Below are 19,636 nucleotides of genomic sequence, written 5' to 3' on the forward strand. Positions count from 1 at the left end.
GTAAGGACGAGAATGAATCCAAAAAGACTTTCGTGAGCCATCCATAAAATATAATTATATGCCCCCTCCCACTCCCTAACGGAACACGTACGTATTTAAAGCAGTAATTAGAAAATACTAGTAATTTCACCAAGTGATGAAATTACTGCAATCATCAGGTCTCATTACCTTCACGGAACTTGTCTTAGGTAATTACTCACTCCTTCCTCCAGCGTAGAGAGTATTGCCACCCGTCGACACAAGAGCTGCTTCGCTTCGAGGAACCCCCCTCCACTTCGAAGCCAGGCCATCATCAACCAACACAGGATATCCGCCTCCCCCTATAGACCTCCTCCTCCTCCTCCTCTCCCTATAATAACACCGATGCTATCTTTCACCTCCCTATTCTTGGCCTTTTAAGTGGGTCTTCCTCCTCCTCCGCCGCCTTTAACTACCTGACAATGACTTCCGAGGCCCTCTTACTACCACACACACACACACAACAGTTCGAGCCGACGAGTCTTAAACAGTCTATTGAGGCTTGATCAACAAATGTCTATCGCAGGCTTGGTTGTCGGTGTTTTATCGAGCGTCAGAGATACGATTATCAGTGGCAGCTATCTCGTTACCTCTCTTATCTCTTCCTGTTATACTTTGAGGCGAAGAAACAGTTTATCTGTCCAGCTCCCTCCCATCTCTCGAAACCCCGAGTTAAAATTAAAATAAATATTCTCACATCTCGCTACAACCCAAATGGTTGTAAGACGGTCTTATACATGTATCTATACCTTTACTGCATGATGTTCTTTTTGTTCTATGGGCCAAAGTGAACCAGCGTTCTGACGATTCTGAAGTGATTTCAATTCCACCTTCGAGGCTGTTCAATACCATAAAATTGGCGCATTCAAAACAGTTTTTTCTTTTGTGTGTGTGTGTGTGTGTGTGTGTGTGTGTGTGTGTGTGTGTGGCCATTAACAGCTTTCCCTATCGCCCTTGTCAGCCAATAATCATTAACCGTTTCCAACCCATTCCACTCACAAAACAAGAAAATATCAATCTATATAAACGAGTCACAGACGAAACTCATTAAGTTCCCAAGAACTATGATGAGCAAGGATGCAGAGAAGGGGCTGCTGCCAGCTTGGTCCCAGACCCATCTAGCATTGAGAGCTAGTTCAGGCTCTTGAGATCGGACTGTTTGTAAACAAAATCAAACGGGAGGTGGTTTACATAAGTGACATCATCACAATGTCCAGTTGACGTACACAGATCAACATAACGTATTGCTGTGCATTCGGCTACACCATGAAACCAGCGATGTATAATCAAGCGTGTTATCATACAGCATAAAAAATTCAGTTTCCCCTCATCAATATGCAGGATCATGCACCCTGCTTGCACCGAAAGTCTCGAATAGACAAAGTCTAAAGCTTGCGTGCACATGACGCAAAGTATGGAGCTCCTCCAATCATGTATTCACTCCTGCGTTTTACTGTTAAGAACGTCTCCCCACACACACACACAAAGATGGAGCTATAGGACAAAGGTGCACGAGACAATTCTGTACCAGTGTCTTCGTCCTGTGGAGCAGACGCTCGTCACAAACAGCTGCAGCAGAGAGAGAGAGAGAGAGAGAGAGAGAGAGAGAGAGAGAGAGAGAGAGAGAGAGGATTTAACTCGACACTTATCATGGGTTTCCGGAGAGAGAGAGAGAGAGAGAGAGAGAGAGAGAGAGAGAGAGAGAGAGAGAGAGAGAGAGAGAGAGAGAGAGAGACTGACTTTACGTGGAGTGGGGAATGCCTCCATCCGGCTGGTCATGCTGTAACCCAACCCAAAACCTGTCTGTCTCTCTCTCGCTACACCACACCAGCCCCCTCCCCCAGCTGTTTCACTGTCCTGCTGCTCGTGAACACCTGGTGAAGGTTTACTGATGGTGGGGAGGGAGGGAGTCTTCAACCCCCACCAGCCCAGGCTGCTTGGTTGGGTCGTCGGTGGTCGAGCAAGCTGTTGGAAGCAGCCGGAGCCCTCAGGTCCACCACATAAGCCTCCCCACAGCCTGTCTGGTCTGGTTCACTGTGTAGGTACATGACCAGGGCACTCGAAGCTTGTTAACTGTACCTCCCTCTACAAACTGTGAGGGACCTCGAACAACACGGTACAGTCAATGACCACGAAGGTACAGCCCTCGACCACGACCCTACAGCCCTCGACCACGAAGGTACAGCCCTCGACCACGACGGTACAGCCCTCGACCACGACGGTTCAGCCCTCGACCACAAAGGTACAGCCCTCGACCACAAAGGTACAGCCCTCGACCACAAAGGTACAGCCCTCGACCACGACGGTTCAGCCCTCGACCACAAAGGTACAGCCCTCGACCACAAAGGTACAGCCCTCGACCACGACGGTACAGCCCTCGACCACGACGGTACAGCCCTCGACCACGACGGTACAGCCCTTGACCACGACGGTGCAGCCCTCGACCACGACGGTACAGCCCTCGACCACGACGATGAGGACCTTAAAGCACTACCATGCGCCTAACATCGCAATACAGGTCATGCTCCCGTGCCCCAAAGCGGTACAATCGTACGAAAATGAAGTTCTTCTCAACGTGCTCTCAAACACGTCGCCAAGTATATATCAGTCCCGTAACACGACACGCCCTCCAAGATCCGAGTAAAAACATTACGTTCAGAACCAATCAAAAAAAAATAGGAAGAGCTTTACAGGATTCCATTTATTACATTTAAGAAGACGAGAGATCCATACGAACAAAAAAAACATGTATCAAGATTTACTAAAAGGTTAGAGAGAGGAAAAAAAATAGTGATTACGATATCAATACACAAGACCAGCATCAAGGGCCACCTATAAAGATTAATATTCTCCAAGACGCCCTGTATGAGTTCGCTTCGGAACCAATCACTAGAGCCACAACAGCCTAGCCCACAAGGTATGATGACCTGACGCTGAACACACCCCAAAGTGTCGCAGTGACACAATGCTGAAGAAGAGAGGTTCAAGCGGCCACCAGGTCGCAACCTCGGATTGAGAGTACAATGGCACCGTCGCAGCCCCGAAGCTTGGACGGGCTGGAGGGGCACACTAGTCTCCCTGAAAGTCGGCACAAAGGCCAGAGCCAAAACAAAGCGGTGCATCTGGCAACAGGGCCGCGTTACGTCACAGGCCCCCGCAGCCCAGGCGGGCTACGGTGGCTACACATCATTCATCACCCCCTCCTTTCCCTCCCTTCCCCTTCAAGCTCCTTCCCCCTACACCTTCTCCCGACCCCTCTCTACCCTTCTCCCTTCCAATCACGACCCTCCTACACCTCCACGGTAATACACGCAGTGGCTACACACACACACACACACACACACACACACACACACACACACCCTAACCCGCCATATACGTAATGTTCGAGACTGGACATTAAAGAGCGTGGAGGGAAAATCTGATCTACCTCAACCAACCAACCAAAGCCCTGCGAATCGATACAGATCGGGAGAAGGTGGCTAGCCAGGGTTATACAACACGCGGGGTGGTATGCCACGTCACTAAACCCGTGCTGGTTCCGCCTCTAACCTGCATATGCTCTACCACCCTTACAGCCACGCACGGAACTGTGTAGCCTAGGGGGATACATGGGAGTACGGGGGGAACAGACAGAACAAGACCTGATGGCCTGCGCAAGGTTATGTCTGCTGGAGGGCAGGGTTTAAGGAAAGCGGGTAACAGAAGATATGATGGTATATGACTTTATTCGCTGCTGAAGGGCAGCACTTGGTTAAGCCAGGTAACAGACGACCTGATGGTCTATGACGAAGTCATCTACTGGAGGACAGTACCTGGGAAAAGCCAGTTAACAGGTTATCTGATGGTCAATGACAAGGGCAGTACCTGGGGAAAGCCAATCAGTATACCTGATGGTCTATGACAAGGGCAGTATCTGGGAAAGCCAATCAACAGACCTGATGGTCTATGACGAGGTCATCTGTTGTACAACAGTACTTGGAAAAGCCAGTCAACCAAAGATCTCATGGGTCACTGACGTTGCTATCTGCCAAATGACAAATTACGGGGACTCCAAGCGAAAACCCTAAAAACAGAAGACCTGGCTGATCTATGATATACTCACAGTATCCTAAATTCCTAATCCATACAGACGGAGATGAGACAGCCCTAGATATATCCATATAGATGGAGGGAGAGCAGGGCTGTAAAAATCAGATGGGGTAGTGCACGGGGCTTCCAAAGACCTCCTACATCCTAACCACGATGGGCTCCTCCCATCTAACGTGAGAGGTTCGACGATGGACTTGCTTCTTTGCCCTTGTCTACCACTACCGTCGTGCGCAGGCGCGCATCCCGGCGGCAGAGGGGGGGTGGGTGGGGGCCCATATTGGATAATAAACTTACTTGTTGTGGGGGGCGGGTGGGGCGGGGGGCACCAGCCGACCAAACTGACCTTGAGTGCGTCCAAGAGGTCATCGCCTGGGGGGGGAGGGGGCATCAAGGACACCAGTCAAGATATCAAGTGACATACACTCCACACCACCACCACAACCACCACAACTCGAGCGTACTCTCGCATGTCGTATCTGCAGATCAACAAGTACAAGACAGCATCCCTCATTGACCTCAGCTCTCTCTCTCTCAGACTTCCTGTCGCGTTTTGCAACAGTCTTACTAAAGAATCTCAATTCAAAGACGCTAAACAATGGATCAAAAAAAATGAGGGACTTTTTACCAGACGATTACAAAAATGATCACACCATTCTCAATTCATGAAAGGAAGCTCTCAGACTAAAAAAAAATATCACGTCTCGAGCAGCGTTTAAGATACACACACGAGGTAAAGGCGTGCACGAAAGCCATTCATCTCCTGGTGTCTGTGTCTGTCTGGACTCGCCACAGGCTCATCGCCGTCCATTTCCCACGCTCCTCACGAATCACACGCCTCGTGGCACCAACGCTCTCCTGACGAATACACACACGATGGAAATTCCTGTGGGAGGGTTGACGACGAAGGACGTGGTAGGCAGGCAAGCAAGCAGGGAAGCAAGCAAGCAGTTTGGCAGGCCGGGATCTACGACGTATTCATAGCAGATCACCAATATCCATGGTTGGAAAAGGAGGTATAACCGAACAAATGCACTCGTACGGTAGGGAAAGGGGGATACTGCACCAATCCCCCTTACACCATGGCAGAGGAAAGGGGTGTTCTGCACCAATTTACTCGCATCAAAGCAGAGAAGGGGGTACCCTGCACCAATTTACACCGTGGCAGAGTAAGGATGCCCTCCACCAATTTACTAACCGTGGTAGAGAAAGGGGTGCCCTGCTCCAATTTACTCACACCATGGCTAAGAAAGGGGTGTCCTGCACCAATTTAATAACCATGGCAGAGAAAGGGGTGCCCTGCTCCAATCAACTCATACCGTGGTAGAGAAAGGGGTGCCCTCCACCAATTCACTCACCATCGTAGAAAAGGTCACGTACACACGACGTGTTCCCCAACACCCATCTGACTCACATGTATTACTCCACCGTCCGTATTACGTGTGAACACCGACTCATGCTGTAAGTAGAGCATATCTACATGCTGAATACATAGGGACTTCATAGCGCTACCTCTGTAACTTGATGCAAGTGGTCTACACACACACACACACGCTGCTGAGCCAACCGACCGACCGACCACCGCCCCATCCATGCACTTAATACACGGGGCCCTCTGCCCATGTCTGTAATACGTCACACAATCACATTTATCACTCGTTATCCTCAGGTTTGTTACGTGTGCTGTATCATGTCTCGCGCATCCCTAAAATCCGCGTGGGGTTATGAGGTCATCAAACTATAAGTTTAAAATACTTACAACCTTAAGTTATGAGAGAGATTGTGTGTGTTACGTTCCCTTTGCCATTCCACCATGAAATAAAGTTTATTCCATCATCCCCACTTACATTAACACTATTTTCTTGGCAATATATCAGCCACAAGCTGCAGTTAATACGTGAACCTTTAAATAATTATTATTATTACCTTTAGTAATATTGAATCACATTACCATTGTCGAAGGCTATAATTACTTTATCATTATCAATAACTGTACAGCTCACCACGTCAGTCATAATTCCCTCCCCCTAATGGATCTCCCCTTCCCTCCCTCCCCCACCACCACCCAAGGCACTTCTGACCCCCTCCCTCCTCCCTCCACCCAGCCAGGCACCCTTGGCCTCCCGGTTCCACACATCTTTCCTACGGCACTCGAGACCAGCTGCAAATCTCCGTCCTTTTCTCAAACACTTGTGACCACCTGTGGGCCCATGCCAGCTGGTGGAGCCAACTGTGTAACATTTTTTCTCTTGCTTTGGATATAGACATATACATATACCTCAGGACATCAAACAAATAAGTGCTGACCCTCTTTAAGACGATCAATCAGGACGGAGTATACGCTGTAGCATCACTTACTAAACACCAATATACAACTCCCAGATCAGTATGTTATCCCACCCCACACACTCCACCACCACCACCACCCGATCATGACGCAAGGAGAAAAACACGTCGACCTCTCTCTCTCTCTCTCAGAACCCGTGGGAAACTTGCGGGTCGTCAGAGGCTGTGCACAAAAGCAAGATGGTCTCTCTCTCTCTCTCTCTCTCTCTCTCTCTCTCTCTCTCTCTCTCTCTCTCTCTCTCTCTCTCTCTCTCTCTCTCACACACACACACACACACACACACACACACACACACACACACACACACACACACACACGTTGAATTCTCTCACACCCCGGGACTAAGATTGTGGCAATTGAAACACGGGCGTGTACACACCAGCCATAACCACTGCCAACCTCCCTTGTCCAACATATCGACTTCCATATGGATAGCCATACACTGGGTTACAGTGTGGGTGAAGTGTACCAGCGGATGATAAGGATTAACGAGGATATCATCCAGACAAAATATCCGGCGAGGTGAGATCTCGCAGAGAGCGCGCGTGCGCGCCTTTGGAAAACAGGCTTAGATTACAATAAGGGGGAAAATACGAGTTTGGTGGTGACAAGAAGCAAGTCACCGAATGGGGAAAAGTGCAAAAATGTATACGATTTAAAAAAAAGGTTTCAAGTACAGACGGCATGACTTGAGAGAGAGAGAGAGAGAGAGAGAGAGAGAGAGAGAGAGAGAGAGAGTAAATAGAAAAGTCTTGCATGGGGTCAAAAGAGGCCCTAGTCCACTCCCCTTCCATTCTTGTTCGTAAAATGGATTTTCATCATCATTCCCTGTTACACCACAGCACACGGCTCTCGTGCACCCACACCGGATGTCCCAATCCATTAAATCTTAACACCCAGAGTCTGAACACCAAACAAGTCGGATCCTTTCCCCCCCCCCAAGACGGAATACGTAAAGGGGGCTGATCCCCCACAGCTCTGATGGAGGAAGACGAAAGCACTATCTATACATATATATTGTGTAATTTTTGTCACCAAAGCAGCTCAGCTTCAGCTTCATCGAGCAGAAAGAAGTACCAGATTATGAACAAGCAAGTCCTTCCATCGCTAAACCTAAGTAGGAGCACTAAACCTCCCCCTAAAATAAGCCATATCCAACACACTCCATGGGAACCCCCATTACATTAACCTATCTGTGCTTCTCACACTAAGCTACAGTTAGCCAACAGTATCTTAACTGGCTTCAGTATTGAGAGTCATGACTCATTAGAGGAGAAAGACAGAAACGCGAGACACCCACAGAGTGAGTGAGTGAGTGAGTGAGCGTGTCTGTGGGATTTGTACATGGGATGCGTCATGAGAGGCGGGGGTAGAGTGGCAGTCTATAGTACAGTAGTAGGGTGTGGGAGGAGGAGGAGGAGGGAGGAAGAATCCCACGTAGCCACCGTCTCCATAGAGGGGACTTGATTTATTTTTGCCCCTGGAGTTAAAAGAGTCTTTTGACTGCCTCGTTCTACTTCAAAACCGCATGTCGGGTTTTCTCCCACCCTTTCAACGAAAACAAACCCATCCAACCCGAACCAACTATATTTCAAAGTCCATTATCATCTTATCGTCCGACCACCACTCCAGCAGAGCCTCTCTCTCTCTCTCTCTCTCTCTCTCTCTCTCTCTCTCTCTCTCTCTCTCTCTCTAAGCAAGACCCGGAGAGCGAGCGAGCGAGCGAGCGGGCACGAGTAAAACCCCAATAGGGCACTGGGAACATATGCCCCTTTTCCCGCCCACACTTGGTTTCTTAAACGTTCGTGAGGAGGAAATGCCGAACTCCCGAGAATCTCTCTCTCTCTCTCTCTCTCTCTCTCTCTCTCTCTCTCTCTCTCTCTCTCTCTCTCTCTCTTCCTACGGCGACCGACCGACCTTCCCGTCCTCAAACCAGTCTTACTTCGCAGTGAGTCACGACCATTTATTAATGACTCCAACACTTCGACGATGACGATTGGAAAAAACACACCCAAGTTTCACTCGGGACCAAGCGTGATGGACGCGCCCGTCCGCAGGGGGAAGGAGGAGGAGGGAAAGGGGCGGAGGGAAATGGAAGGGGGGGCGCGGTCTTTAACAACACTTGTATGCGTCCGTATGGGTTTTTTTTTAATGGGGGGTGTGTGTGAGGGTAAGGAGGGGAAGGGGAAGGGGGGATAGCGGGGCATAACGGCCTCCAACGCCGCCAAGCAACACACGCTTACCCCTCCACCACCACCCGACCATGTTCCACGCAGCCCAAGGTCACCCTGCCATCTGGCGGCCGCTTTGTCTTGCACCGGTATGAAAAATTACATTTTTCAACATCTACACACACACACACACACACACACACACACACACACACACTCAAAAAAAAAATCTAAAGATAACATTCGTATCGCCTTATCGCATCCAAGCCATGATATCATTAAAACCTACCGATTGTAGCGCACCAGTTTAACCAGCACTGCAGCTAGAGTTCACCCCCAGCCTCCCTCTCCTCCTCCTCCTCCTTCCCAGGATGCGTTGATCCCAACCCTGTTTGAAACCATCCAAACCGGTCAACCTTACGAATGGAAATCCTGCCAACCGTAGGACTGGTCTGAGGGGGACTCGGTGGGGAAGGATCGCACTCTTGGTCACTCGGAAAGGAGTCCTGGCTATTGGAAGTCACCACACACACACACACACACACACACACACACAGTCTCGGGTATCAAAAACATGCATCCAGTGTATCATCCATACACCTGCAAAGCAGGTACAGAAATCCCTATTTCTAATCTGGCCAACCCCTCCCTCTTTTTCTCCTCCCCCCGGTACGATCCACCCACATATAAAGAAAAGGGGGGCAGGGTATCCCTAGAACTCGTCAGGAGGCTCAAACACTAGTCGTATCGTTATGAATTATTCGCTTGGGATGATAACGTATAGACAAGAAACCTCTGCCAACACAATCGCACAGTAGCATCCAGTGGCGCCACAACACCCAAACACCTCTTCCTTCCACAGACCTACGTCAAGAGGTTCAGCATTGCTGCATACCGTAACAATACAAGAAACTTTAAACGTTTTACTGGCCCATATAGTGTTGTATCTGTTTATAGGTATCTAATCCCATGCTTACAGTAAATTCCGTATGTGTTGGCGTTTATGACCTACTTCAGCAACCTTTCCTTTTAAACCTACTTTAACCAATACCTTTCCAAACCGATGCTCGCCTCTTTCACCATATGGAACCACAATAAAAGTAATTTGAATCCACTGCTCCGTATTGCCCCTGCGATTTCAAATAGGGTTCAGCCTCTGGTATAAAGAGAAGGGATGAACTATAATGGATATTAAGAGCTGGAGTCTTAAAATCCCAGTGGGAAACCAAACGTCTTTAAAAACCTAGGTGTGGAAACCAAACGTCTCTGAGGACCTAAGTGGAGAAACCAAACGTCTTGAAATACCTAAGTGAGGAAACCAAACGTCTTTAAGGACCAAAGTGAGGAAACCAAACGTTTTTTAAAGACCAAAGTGAGGAAACCAAACGTCTTTAAGGACCAAAGTGAGGAAACCAAACGTTTTTTAAAGACCAATGTGGGGAAACCAAACGTCTTTTAAAGAGATAAGTTGGGAAACCAAACGTTTTTTAAAGACCAAAGTGGGGAAACCAAACGTCTTTTAAAGAGATAAGTTGGGAAACCAAACGTTTTTTAAAGACCAAAGTGGGGAAACCAAACGTCTTTAAAGACCTAAGTGAGGAAACCAAACGTTTTTTAAATACCAAAGTGGGGAAACCAAACGTCTTTTAAAGAGATGTGGGGAAACCAAACGTCTTTTAAAGAGATGTGGGGAAACCAAACGTCTTTTAAAGAGCTAAGTGGGAAGGAAACCAAACGAACCACTTCACAGCCCCACAATCTGACCGGCCTCGCGCGAGGGTACATGGGCTTCAAACACCCGCGTTGTCTGATGGCTTGAGTGAACACACACACCAAGTTAACTACCCAGAGGTGTCGCATTTCACGTTAACAAGAGTTCAGAGGCAAGATATACAGACGGGTAGGAGCAACAGCTGTGTGTAGACGGCTGCAGACAAAGAGAGAGAGAGAGAGAGAGAGTGTGTTAAGACCCAGCCACAATAAACACACTGTGGTACAAATTCATTTTTTTTCTTTGGCTACAATAAACTTCAGCAGGAATATTATGAAAAAGTTGAAATACAAATAAAAAAAAATACTTAGTTCAACAAATAAGGTTACAAACCTCTTTTACATCAGAGGAATTCATGAACACAAACACTTCCCCCGCCCCCAGCCACCACCCACAACACTATTTTCTAGTGAATATTTCACGTCCTTTTTTTTTGGGGGGGGGGGGGGTTACAGAAGATACAGGACATAAGGGAGTTAACACGAACTAATAGCCAAATACATGATTTCCAATCTACTTCTACATAACCCCCTGGCTCTGGCACATTCCAAGTCATGCATCACAAAAACAAAGTTTTACATGGTAAATAACACAGATACAGCTGCCAATAATTCAATCATTTTAAAAAAAAAAATTAAATGTAGCTGAACGCGGGGTATTTACCACCGTAGCCTTGAAACGTGAACGCACCATTTATCCTCATCATTCCCGTCGATCATAAAACACTTTTCCCGTGTTAAGGTTATCTTCATTAAGCTCCTATGGTCACTTAAATCACTCCATAATGATTAAGAGGCAATCCTCACTCCTGCCTCACTACTCATGGTCTAGTGGGAGTTCGTATATTCTCTCTCTCTCTCTCTCTCTCTCTCTCTCTCTCTCTCTCTCTCTCTCTCTCTCTCTCTCTCTCTCTCTCTCAGCAACAGGGCTGTTTCCAACACCATTCAACAAGGAGAGGGGGGCCGGAAGGGGGTAAACTTAACACCACCAACCTACAACACACGTATCGTTAATTCTTCCCACATTACGTGCGATGGGCCTCAAATCCCGCGTTTTCATCAAGTGCCCACAGTACGTGCGATAGGCCTCAAATCCCGCGTTTTCCTCAAGTGCTGTGGCGATTATTCTCTCACGTTACGATAACACCTCCCCCTACGAGAGGTTGGGACCAGTATGGATCAAGAGAACCAGCACTAGAACACAACAGACCTAACACACCCCTGTACAAGTTGAAGTTTCTTCAAGGGAGATGCGACTATATGGTCCAAGGGAACAGACACTTGGTCTTCCACCACCTTCCCCTCCCTCCCTCTTGCACCACCGCCCAGGGAACCTAATCCTCCCCATAGATAACATATGACAGGGGGGTCGGCAGCATCAAACACCCCAGCGGACCAAGCCCTCAAGGAGAATCTTGGTCGCAGACCAACATGCGCGGAGGGACACAGAAGAGAGGAGAACCAACTCTCCCCCCACCACCACATCATCCACCCTCACAAGAGGAAGCCAGTCCAAAGCCCCGGCCTGATAAGACAAGACACTGTACAGACCACAGACACTAGAGATAACCTTCCTCCTATGGGTACGGAAATAGATAAAAGAACGCGGGCGTCTGCGCCTTGTACTAGCACGCCAAGTTAAGAACAAACTTCAGTAGTGTGGCGGAGAGAATTTACGGGATGGGGGGTGTGGTTTAAATGGGTCTCGGGGGAGACATTGTAACCAGAAGTAATGGCTATTTCCTCTACGTAATGAAGGAACTTGGAACATCTTATCTTCACTGTGTACTGTTAAGCCCCCGTGTGGTATATATGCTGTGGCTATACATTTCACTTTCGAAATATGCTGGGTTATGTACGAACACGGAGGCCAATCAAGAAACCTGTTAAGTCAGGAACAATGAGATGTGCCAAGGTGGAATGGTTACGTCACAGACCTCAAAAACTGTGTCAACATCGAGAATCATCCTTAAAGTGGTTTATGACCCCATAAGGCACACGGCTCCCCAAAGCACGAAGACCCATAAAACGATAGTGGGCCAAACAACGCATTATTAATAACGGCAAAATAAAAATACTTCAATTACAACTTCCGGGATGAAAAAAAAAGTATTTTCCGCTTCGATAACAACGTCTGAGGCCATTTTTTTTTTAGTATATCCGAGAAATTCGATAAAAGTGAAGGACTGTAATGATCGTGTGTGTAGCACTTGGTCTGAGGGGGGGTGAGGGGAGGGAGGGGTCGCTGGGGAGGAAGCGGGTGATGTAACCTGGTTAGTGAGTTAGGTCTGGCTTGGTAGGATTGATTCACAGTTCTTCCCCTATCCTGTCTGGGGGTAGGGAGACAGACAGAGGTCACAATACACGTAACGAACAAGATTTAAATCCTCTATCCTGTTGGGGGGGGGGGGGGGGAGGTCCATTACAAATGAACGAGATTAAAATACATCCCAGTCGTGGTGTACATCAATATACCTCTAGGCAATTTTGACTAAAAAAAAGTTAGCTTCCTTTTATATTTCCCTAATCAAACTGTTTACACCGACATCAATAAACAAACTACATGGTAACGGACATCCTTCGAGACAATAATATATATAACACAACAGCCTTCCTTTCACCCAAGATGGCCTTTGATTAGAGCAAGATTCGTCACGCCACGTTCGTCACTTTATATGCGAGGTATGGAGAGTATACACACGTATATACCAGAATATGGCCATTTCACAGCAGTATGGGTTATTGGCTACGGAAACTAGATACTTCAACGAAGCAGTTCATCAGTTTCATTACATATATATGCAAATAGACCACCAGAACCTCTTACTCAGGTTGAACGTACGCCTGACAAAAATATACCCTGAACAAGTTCATTTATCTCACGATTGACGAGGATCTGGTGTCTGACAAGGTGTGGTGGTATTTGTTCTCGCTTCATTTACTCGCGGTCTACATCGGAGGGCCTTCATCAAGACCCCGAGACTGTCGGGCTGTTTGCCATACAAGAGCAACCTCTCAGAGATCTGTCAGTGTCACCTAAGAATGCTATGGTGAGCATTTGACACGCTGGGTGGTGAAAACTGTGCTAATGTTCGACACCAGCGTCTGCACAGACTGATTTCCTTTAACCCTAGTGCCACATTAGTGAAACTGCCTGCATTCCTGCCACATTCAATTACCCATACGTTAAACTGCCAATTTTTCAGACAACCCCTACGTATAGAACGCTTATATATATATATATATATATATATATATATATATATATATATATATATATATATATATATAGTGTTCTAGATTACTGGCCTAGATAACCTTAAAAATAAGTGCAATATAAGAGGTATGTAGGCGTTAATCCGATTACATACAGGACTTAACACCTACAAATTCATTCCGAATTCAACGTTCACTCCTTTGCACAAGGCAACTTGGCATTGGAATTACGAGTTTCTAGAATCAGTTCGATCATAATTCTACTACACTCATTCCAAGCATACGTGAATCCTACCCCAACACTTAAGGTGATTTAAAAACGTGCCTCCGAAGCGTACTTGTCACGTACTCAGTCAAAATAAACCTACGACTCCCTACCTCTTAGATGAGGCTCTGGCGTAATACATAGACGGCTCAGTATGGCAAGAATGGGTGACTACCGGTATATTAAGCGGTTTAATATACTCCGGAGGAGGAGAATGGCTTGGAATTCAAGTGGCAATCTTGTGGAAGGTATAGGTGGGTGTGGTGGACCGATGTCCATGGGGGAGAAATAGCTTAAAATCTAGAGACGACGAAAAATTAGGTGTGAAGCGATGAAGTGAGGGAGGGATGGGGTTGGGTGGTCATCATCCACGCTTTATCAGGCCCCTACCCTGGAAGGGGAAGACGTAGTAGTGTGGTAACCTGGGGGGGAAGGGGGTGGTCAGTGTAGGAAAGCATCAATTAATAGGTATACCAAGCAATTAAGAGAGACTATGTAGTGTAAATAAGCAACCTAAGGAAGATGAGACGATAGGATATACGGTGGGAGGAGTGAGTACACGTCCACGCCAAGACAACGCTAGAAAGACTCACTCGTGCCAGTGGGCTGAACACTTATCCTTCAGTCGACTGGAATTTGCTTTAAAAAAAAAAACCAGATATTGAGAATCGTTTTTACTCAGAGGCTTCAGGAGAACAGACCTGACCAACAAGAGGACTGGTAGCGAAGGAGGCCCAAGGAAAGGATCACAAGTCCTTTTTATAAAGACTCGAGCGACGCAGGTGCGGTGAGGTCCAGGGAAATGGTTCCCCAGGTATGTGACAAATCTTTACGGATGGGAGAACCTGATGGTCTAGGACCATTCAGCAGGTCTTAGGGTGGTTTTGGGAGGCGTCCTCGGACAAGTTAAATCCAACAACCGCAGTCCTTGCCTTTGTTAACCCACCACAAGCGACCAGAAACGCGACGGTCCACCCTACTGTTCACAAGGCTTTATCAGCGGTTTTACGGCCACTCTATACACGATCATTTAAAAGAAAATATATATATAAAAAGTTCCTATCTCATCCTAACCGAGGTTTTTATCACTTTCCAGCGACTCCCAGTCCCACAGACCTGCACCAACGCCATGAAGTGTTATATAATGAAGACGGGTATAAGGCCTAGTATAAAACCTACGTGTATCACCACACCTGTGTCCTTCTTCGGCGACTTCCACAGATCATTATATGGGTGACCTGACCCAACACCATCCCAAGGATTTACCGCCCCAGGGGGGGAAGAGCCCTCCGACCGTTATCAAACAAAAGAATCACAGTCAACCACGTCGCCTACCAGTCACCCTCACCATTCTCGGGGTGTTCCTTCGCCCAAACGAACGAATGGGTGATTTAAACTCGCTTCTCCGTCAGCCATAAGCCAGGATTGCAGTAACAAAGTCTTATTTTGGCGCGCAAATTTGCAAAATGGCGTCCAAGTGACAGATGCTTCCTCACGTGGCGAAGAAAGACCACAGACTTGTGGAGCGACGCGGACTTCCAGCAGCTCCTCCACCACCACCACCACCCCGCCGCCCCGCCGGTCCGCAAAATCAAATTCCCCTAACGCTATACTTACCTACTAAAGTTCCCGCGGTGGACTTGGAATGAATCGGTAAAGTTCTCGCTTTCTGTATCCGCACTAGCCTCACACACACTAACTTTATCCACACTTATTGAGATATATTAATTGAGCACAACCAGCCACGAGCGCACGTATCCTACCGCGGGCACTGCTCGTACACAACTGAGGACTGTTGGCGGCCGTACGCACCTCACCCCCGCTCCGCAGCTGTTACAAGGGCTGTCCTCCTCCCCATACACCAGCTGCTTATCACACACATTTCTGCCGGAAAGAGACACTTGGCAGTCTATATATATGTCTATAGACACTAAATACCTCCTAAGCTTTCGTCCTGACTAACCCAAGATGGACTTAGAGCTTAATAAAGACGCCAGATGACCATATGACCTCCCATTAACCACCAGTTGTTATCACTTGTAGTACCATTTTACACGAAATTACGTAAATATCTCGGGACCCGGCGGACACTTTCCAATAGGGGATCGTGCCTGCTGTGAGGAATACTGGAACCTGACCGGTTTACGAAGGAATCTACCTCATTAAACTCATGTGTAAAGGAACATGTGCGCTTACTTGCCCGAGGCAGATTGTCGAACTAACATTCGTCTCCCACCCCCACCGTTCGATGGGGGGGACGACCAAAATGACTCATTTTCATCTATCTCTCGGTATATAATCGTCATCAAGTCTCATGATTATAACGCTACGAATACGTTAGTCATCCATTTACTAGATTCTAACCTCCTGGGAAAAAAAAAAAAAAACACCAGGAAGTTTTTATCGAAAACTGGCATTGAAGTCCAGCAAAATGTGATGACGGCAGGAGCGGCGGCCATCCACCTGAAGGTCTGCCTCGAGCGCATCCGCCCTAACGACTTGGTCGCCCGCCCGTCACAACCTTTGTTACTCACCCTCCTCCTCCTCCTCCACCTCCTCCTCCTCCTCCTACTCTTTCCTCCTCCTCCCCCCGCTACCCCAATTCCCAATCAGTCCCACACGCCAGGGCCACCCAGAGATTAGAGAATCGTCATTGACCACACCAATCGGTCCACACGCGAGGATGTTAATGGGATTCAATGACTTTTTCATTACATTCAGACCAAATGCCGCCCAGTTATTAGCGAATCTCCCACACATACACTACCTTCCAGCCAATCCACGCAACAGATCACCTACGGACTGGCGAATCTGCTCAATACTAAAATCTCTATTGTTTTTAACTAATCCACAAAATGCCTAACCGCTTTGAGATTAGGGACGTACTGTCCGACAGCTGTCAAATTTTAATTCCCCCTCTGCTTGGCTAATCACGGTCAAACGGACATCCAACCTACTCCTCCGTCATTTCACACGCCATGTCGCACGCACATGGATTAGCGTCGCTTCCCCTAATCACGCAACTCTCGCCTTTCCACATACCTTCCAATCAATCTACAGAGACTTGCGAATCTTCGCTACGTCTAACCTAGTCTGTTGAAAGGATCAGCGAATCCACTCAAAGTTTCCATGCAAAATACCTGATTAACTTCCAATGGAAGACATAGTGAATCTACCTACATAAACACACCGTGCCCTTAGGTGTTAATTTTGCTAAGTAACGACAATGATTTTCGCCCTTTTCTTAAATATATGTATATCTTTAACCATCATAATACATCTTTAGCCATCATAATGCTAAACCAATAGAGTGAATTACCCATCCCATCAACTTGTGTATGATTAATCTGAACACGATGGCTTGTACTTTGACCCTAACCCTTACTGGTCAGGGTCAAAGTTCAGGCTATGACACTAAAACGGGGTCACACAGCGTTGTCCTTTAGGGAGCTCAAGATATACATAAGGTCACAGATAAAGAGACTGTAACGCAGATACAGAGATCAACAGACGGGTAGAAAAACTGGCAATACAGTGACCTGCAAGCATACAGTCAGACAGACCAATACAGACAATAACATACATGAAATGTTGTATTGAAATAGACTATGTCAAAATGAGATCAAACCTTCTAGCGATATAAGGCACACGAAACTATAGTTAGACCTAAAGGACACTGCTATTGGTCTATGAGGCCATTGGTCTATGAGGCTATTGGTCTATGAGGCCATTGGTCTATGAGGCCAATGGTCTATGAGACCAAACCAGACAGATTCTAAGTACAAATCCCACGTTCTCTGCCTGTATCTACATACCATTATGAACCATGTACTCTTCATCTACGCTAACACTAAAATACTCTGTCTGTGTACATTTTCACAACTTCAGTTTTTAGAAAAAGTTTTCTTTTTTTATTAAACTATGAAATCCATAGTTTAAGCTGTAAAGGTGTTACCGCACTCCGCCCGCTCGAGGTGACAGCGCGAGTGAAAGTAGAAGAGTCACCTGGGCTGAGGTTGGATCACTGGGAATATACACACACACTCGTCAAAGACTTGCCCACTCGAAAGGAATCTACACTTCCCTGTTACTGCAGGACCCTAAAGAGAGGACAGGTTAGGTACATGAATGCACATAGTTTGAAAGAAACTTTTTCTAAACACTTTTGTTCAAAATACATCTCATCAGATCGAACCAACGCCCCTCGCGATGGCTGTGAACGCGAACAAAGACATCACAGTCAAAGAATCATACAAGTTAGTGCTGAAACAGGAGTCGGACAAGGGGAGGTGGTGTATGGTACCACCACTCCCGTTTTGGATTCGTTGTGGTGTAAACGCACGACGGAACTACGTGAAAATGAAGATAGGTCATTACCACTTGCTCATGCGAATGATGAGGGTGGCACAGACAGGCTCGGTGGACGAACACCACCCGCAAAGAGACGGGGGAGAGGCATGTATGAGATGGAATTGAATACTGCAAAGGGGAATTGAATACTGCAAAGGTAATGGACGAAAACCAAGCAAAGGGGAGTTGAATACTGTAAAGGTAATGGACGAAAACCAAGCAAAGGGGAGTTGAATACTGCAAAGGTAATGGAGGAAAACCAAGCAAAGGGGGGGTATATAAAAAAAATATCTGAGGCCCCTGGTGCTTTCGTGGAAGCGCAGCTTAGCGTCACCCAACTCAAGCTTTAAGCTTTACACGCTTGGAAGCTACATGTACTCAACAGACCATAACTAAGTTTGATATGTGATGTAGTATTAATGATTTTCAAGCTCTGGACCAAATAAAATTTGTACCCACGTAGAAAACGGGAACTTTTCCATGGAAGGGTAATATGCAGTAATACTGTATACGTTCATCTTAAGCTCTCTCTCTCTCCCCTCTCCGACATCTGCATATGAATAATTGGCCCTAAGTTTCGAAATGAATATTCATCCTCGAGCGGAAGAGAGAGAGATATGAAGATTCTCACGTTGATAAGGGAAAAAATAAAGTCCGGAATGGATGAGACTAAATGTGGAATGGAGTAAGGAATGAACCATAGAATTGAAGCCATACTTTCCTGAATGAGGAACGCTGAAGGGAAAGAAGAAATAAGGAATGAACTACAGAGTGAAGCCTTATTATAAGCTGAATATAATAGAATTGAATGAAGAAGAAATAAGGAATGAACTACAGAGGGAAGCCTTATTATAAGCTGAATATAATAGAATTGAATGAAGAAGAAATAAGGGATGAAGTACATATTGAAGCTGTATTATAAGCTGAATATAATAGAATTGAATGAAGAAGAAATAAGGGATGAAGTACATACTGAAGCTGTATTATAAGCTGAATATAACAGAAATGAATGAAGAAGATATAAGGAATGAACTACAGATTGAAGCTTTATTATAACCTGAATATAATAGAACTGAATGAAGAAGAAATAAGGAATGAACTGCAGTTTGAAACCGTATCATAAGCTGAATATATACATAAAAAAAAGAGACGAATGAAGAGGAAATAAGGAATAAGGAATGAACTAGAGAATGAAGCTATACGTCCCTTGGATGAATGAAGACAGATGAATGAATGAAGAGGAAATAAGGAGTAAGGAAAGAACTACAGAATGAAGGTATACGTCCCTTGGGTGAATGAAGACAGATGAATGACGAAGAAATAAGGAATGAACTAGAGATTGATGAAAATGGGAAGCTGAAAGGGTAGAGAGGGGGCATGTGAAACGGGGGTCTAATACACCTGTTTCAC

General features: G+C 46.5%; 1 protein-coding gene across 1 annotated transcript in view; it reads right to left on the reverse strand.

The window, feature by feature from the left end:
* Positions 1-15,659, reverse strand: part of LOC139760268 (uncharacterized) — a 302,578-nt gene extending 286,919 nt beyond the window's left edge. Inside the window, exon 1 of the mRNA XM_071683223.1 lies at positions 15,494-15,659. The gene's annotated coding sequence lies outside the window, so the exon portion shown is untranslated. The remainder of the gene's footprint in view (positions 1-15,493) is intronic.
* Positions 15,660-19,636: the final 3,977 nt, after the last annotated feature.

This window comes from Panulirus ornatus, chromosome 36 (genome assembly GCF_036320965.1).
Source record: "Panulirus ornatus isolate Po-2019 chromosome 36, ASM3632096v1, whole genome shotgun sequence".
Classification (NCBI taxonomy): Eukaryota; Metazoa; Arthropoda; class Malacostraca; order Decapoda; family Palinuridae; genus Panulirus; species Panulirus ornatus.